General features: G+C 43.0%; 1 pseudogene; it reads left to right on the top strand.

Annotated features, from left to right (window-relative positions):
* Nucleotides 1–4,258: 4,258 nt before the first annotated feature.
* On the top strand, nt 4,259–4,720 carry LOC138087768 (protein FAM136A pseudogene; annotated as a pseudogene).
* Nucleotides 4,721–5,326: the final 606 nt, after the last annotated feature.

The raw sequence follows: 5,326 nt of genomic DNA, 5'->3' as shown, positions 1-5,326 counted from the left end.
TTTCTGTAAAATGAGATAGTAGTGCCAACCTCACAGGGTGATGGGGGAGGGGGACAGTTAATGAATTAATGCATGTAAACTGCGTAGAATAGTGGCGGGCATGTAAGCATTGTTGGCATAAGGTAACCAGTGTTACTGTCTTACACAATAATATATTTCCTGTGATTCAAGTTATATGAAATGAAGAGTGTAAATCCTGTGTTAGAATGATGTGTGAAAGCCATGCTCTGCCTTCCCAGAACAGGAGTTGCTGATGGAATCAGGGAGGGTACATGGAGGTTTCAGTTGTGTTTTATTTCTTTTAAAATGTTGATGTAGTTGGGTTAGCATGTTGATTTAATGGGATATGTGATGGTTTTTTTTCTAACTGTGTTTAAGATATCTCAAAATAAAAGTATTTTTAAGCATGGGCTCTGCCATTTCATGATTTTTTAGAAATCCTGGCTCTGCCATTTATGTGGTGTTTCCTAGAGCAGGCCATTCCTTCTCTCAAGGCTTCAGGTTCCTTGCCTGCAGAAATGGAGAGCAGCACAAATGGCTCTTGGTCAAGGAGTGGTTCAACAGGTCTGAAACATCCACAATGGTATACGAGGCAGCAGCTAAAAAGAATGGGGATGTTCTCCATGTATTGACATGTAATCTTCAAGACCTGCAGTTTAAAAGGATATTATAAGCTATGTCTCCTTTAATTCCTCCTTGCCTAAAAATAACAAGTCATATCAGAAGCTGTAGCCTGGGATCCTGTGGATGGAAGATGGTTCATCATCCATTGCTCTGTTTTAGGGTAGTGAGTAGGTTTACACACCAAACACCGTTCTTTTTAAGTTAATGCTAAGCCAGCTAAGAAGAGCAAAGAGATTTTGTATTAGCCAGGTTCTAGTCAGGAGCCAGAAACCATGTCAGTTATTTTAACAAAAAATTTGCAGAGAATTTTTCGCTTGATCTATCTAAGTAAAAAGGCAAAAAGAGAAAGCTAAGGTATCATGGAGGTAGTAACTGTGAGGAGGAGCTACCACCCATGACTGGAGGAGCTGAGATAGAATCTGGCCTCACTGTGGATGTTTGTCCACCAATGGGTTTCACGCCCTGCCCACATTTTGCCTCACATCTGGACAAGCTGAAAAGAAATCCCAAGCACACCTTCTCAGCTCTCAAGATGACTTATGCAAACCCTGACCTTTTTAGTTGTACCTAACCACAATAAAAACCAGAGCCACGTACCCCTCCTTTGATCAAGGCAAACCAACTGGCTTTGGTACCTGTCCTGGTGTCCCCACAGACCCTGATTATGTGAATAATAAACTTTTTCATAACCTTTTGATATGTTGTGATGTCATAACATCTGAACAGTTTGAGATGGTGGTATTGTATTGATTCCACCTCCACAGAGCAAGCTACAGAGCAGGAACCAAGAGGAGTGGTTTGAATTGTTAAAGGATTAGGTAGACATTGCAAGTGAACCCCTGTGGAACTGAATTCAGACCTATGAAAAGGAGAGCACAGCTGGGCCGGACTCTACTGCTACTACCAGAAGGAATTGCTGCAGAAGGAAAAAGCACTGGGAACAGAAAGCAGTGCCCACAAAAAGCAAGAAGGAACAAGTCTCCCCTTCCTCCTGTGTTAGGATTCTCCAGAGAATCATAATCAATAGGATATGTGTGTGTGTATATATATAAATAGAATAAAATTGGCTCATGTGGTCCAAAATTCGCTGAGTGGGCCAGCAGGTTGGAGATCCAGGAGAGCCCATATTCCAGTTCTGCCCAAAGGCTGTTTGCAGTAGAACCTGAAAGAGCTGATGTTGCGGGTGAAGTTGGTAGACAGTCTGCTAGAGTATTCTTGGTTGCCTGGGAAGGCCAGTCTTTGTTTTATTCCAGCATTCGACTGATTAGAACAGACCTGTCCACATTATGGAGAGTAATCTGCTTTACTCACACAGCCCACCAATTTAAATGTTAATCACATCCAAAAAAACACCCTTACAGAATAATATCTGACCAAATGTTTGTGGTCCAGACAGGCTGGCACACAAAATTAATCATCACATCCTCCAGTATTGAAGCTTCTCTCTCTCACTCATTGATTGCAGAACCTAATGAAACCAGCAGGCAAAGCAGAGATGTGGATTGCAGAAGTCCAATCCCATCATCACAAAGCATCTCTAGAAGGGCAGGTTTGAAGCAGGAAGATAAATAAGCTAATAAATGATGCAACTTTGCTGAAGTATTTTTTAAATTCCTAGGATATTTGACTTAAAATTTTGAGACTGATAATACTTTTGAGGAAATTTTGTGTTAAGTTATAGACAATTGGTGTGAATTATGTCATCAATTGGTTTTACCCATTGACATTGTAATAGCTGTTCACTGACCTTATCTTGCTGTAATGAACTCTGAAAGTCTCAGGAAGAGTTTCTCAAAATTAAGAACACAATTAAGAACATTTATTTTGCAAGGTTCAATAAATTAATAAATTTAATAAGGCAAATCTGTGACTTTTAAGTGGAGAAGGCAATGGCACCCCACTCCAGTACTCTTGCCTGGAAAATCCCATGGATGGAGGAGTCTGGTGGGCTGCAGTCCATGGGGTTGCTAAGAGTCAGACACGACTGAGCAACTTCCCTTTCACTTTTCACTTTCATGCATTGGAAAGGAAATGGCAACCCACTCCAGTGTTCTTGCCTGGAGAATCCCAGGGACGGGGGAGCCTGGTGGGCTGCCATCTATGGGGTCGCACAGAGTTAGACACAACTGAAGCAACTTAGCAGCAGCAGCAGCAGCAGCAGCAGTCACTTTAACAAAACACAGAATCCAGATTTGCCTCAGATGGAGCAGTGACCTGGATAAGACCCCAAAAGAGCACAGGGGAAACCAGAGAGGGGAGTCCTCAGTTCAGTTCAGTTCAGTCACTCAGTCGTGTCCAACTCTGTTACCCCATGAATCGCAGCGCGCCAGGCCTCCCTGTCCATCACCAACTCCCGGAGTTCACTCAGATTCACGTCCATCTGTCCATCCAGCCATCTCATCCTCTGTTGTCCCCTTCTCCTCCTGCCCCCAATCCCTCCCAGCATCAAAGTCTTTTTCCAATGAATCAACTCTTCACATGAGGTGGCCAAAGTACTGGAGTTTCAGTTTTAGCATCATTCCTTCCAAAGAAATCCCAGGGCTGGTCTCCTTCAGAATGGACTGGCTGGATCTCCTTGCAGTCCAAGGGACTCTCAAGAGTCTTCTCCAACACCACAGTTCAAAAGCATCAATTCTTCGGTGCTCAGCCTTCTTCACAGTCCAACTCTCACATCCATACATGATCTATTTCCCATGAAGTGATGGGACTGGATGCCATGATCTTCGTTTTCTGAATGTTGAGCTTTAAGCCAACTTTTTCACACTCCTCTTTTCACTTTCATCAAGAGGCTTTTTAGTTCCTCTGCACAGTGGAGTCCTAGAGCCAATTAAAAAGGCAAAAAGGCAAGTATGCCTCCATTTACATTCATGATTGAGCTATCTTTGTTGCCCAAATGACCTGGGAGCACATCAGTTCATGCCTTTCACTATTAAATCTGTATAAGATAACTAAGGCAAGGAGAATGTGTGCATCTAGGTGTACTGGTTAAGATTCATAGGATAGTAATGTGGTTTCAATAGATGGTTCCTATTGGTGTGAATTAAAGAATCTGATAAATATATGAATAGAGGTAGAAAAAATTGGTCTAAGTATGGATGTTTTCCCTCTGCAACTTAAGATTTGAATGAGAGCAGAAAACAGACTGCCTTCAGATACATCATTGTGGCTTATTTAAAATGGCCATGGAACATTCTCCCTTGGTGAGAGTCAGTCCAAAGAGTCATTATGTATATAGAACAATACGAAACACTGACATCAGCAATCCAAGAGAAATGTGCTTTCAGATTCACGCAGACATTTCCACATAATAGTTGGACACATGAATCTTATTCATACAGAAGTATAAAGTTGTTGGGAAAATCCACAGGTTTTCCTTCTTGGTCCATTTTACAATTAAGTATATACATTTAAATGTTCTATCATCAGATCCACAGCTGAGAAGCTTATTCTGTCAAGGTGCAGTCTAATGTGAACATAAGGAGGAACTTTTATGTCTTAAGGCTGATTCATGTGAATGTGGTGGGCAAAACCCACCACAATATTGTAATTAGCCTCCAATTAATTAAAAAGTCATATGAGAAAAAAAGAAATAGAAGTTACATATAAGGAGAAAGTCTAGTCTGTGCAGGAATCCATGTGGGCACTGGCTCAGCCAGGAACCTCACGGGTTGCTGTGGCGGAGCTGCAGCAGCTCCGGGTGCAGGAGGCAGTAGATCCTCCAGGTGAAGAGTCTAGAGAGGGAAAATACTGGAAGATGCAGGGCCTCGTGTTCCGGTGCAGCACTGGCTGTTGCGCAGACAGCCAGGCGTCCATGCAGCAAGTGCACCAGTGCATTAAGCACTGCCATGCATCTCTGGCTCAAGCCCAGGCCCTGGTGACCAGCAAGCTGGAGAAGTTCCAGGACCGCCTGGCCCGGTGCACTATGTACTGCAGTGACAAGGCCAAAGATTCAATAGATGGGAGTAAGGAGCTTCAGGTGAAGCGGCGGCTGGAGACCTGCGTGACCAAGTGTGTGGATGACCACGTGAACCTCATCCCAGCCATGAGCAGGAAGATGAAGGAATCTCTCATCCATTGGGAAATAGCTGTCTGCTAGTGGCCATCAGCGATAAGAGCAAGAATCGATTTAAAAAGAGGAATGGGGATTTGGGTCTTTTAAGGAAAGTTGATGAATGAGGAAATTAAGGATGGCAGCAAGTCGAAGGCCTGTGTTTCTTTGCTCTGAACACTGGTTCCTTTGTGTTTCAATCCTAGAAAGTGAAATGGAAAAAAAACAGGGCTAAAATTTGGGTCACAGAGAGCTCAGGAGGTTTTTTGTGAGCCTGAATTTCATGTGGCAAGTGCTTCTCTTGGCAATAGGGAGTCTCCCTTGTACCAAACCAGGGCCCAGATTCTCTTACTGTACAGATACCAAGAGGCTGGCAGGTTCATCTAACCTGCTTATGGTCTGGTGGAATATGAGAAGAGGTGTTTCTATTTGTTGCTCACCTGCTGTTTACCAGAAGGATCACTACAACTTTTCCCACAAATTAATAAAACCCATGCAGTCACTAATTTAGAAAGGGACAGGGGGCTTCTAGGGATTTTGTTTTGCTTGGTTTTTTTTTAATAGACAAGGGCATGATGTTAATCTAATATGTAAAGTTGGGAGAGGCAGTTTGGATAAAAACTTTGAAAGGGTCCCTGCAGATACTCATTTCTG

Source organism: Capricornis sumatraensis, chromosome 10 (genome assembly GCF_032405125.1).
Source record: "Capricornis sumatraensis isolate serow.1 chromosome 10, serow.2, whole genome shotgun sequence".
NCBI classification, from domain to species: domain Eukaryota; kingdom Metazoa; phylum Chordata; class Mammalia; order Artiodactyla; family Bovidae; genus Capricornis; species Capricornis sumatraensis.
Note: the sequence above shows the minus strand (reverse complement) of the source record. Positions and strands in the feature narration are given on the sequence as shown.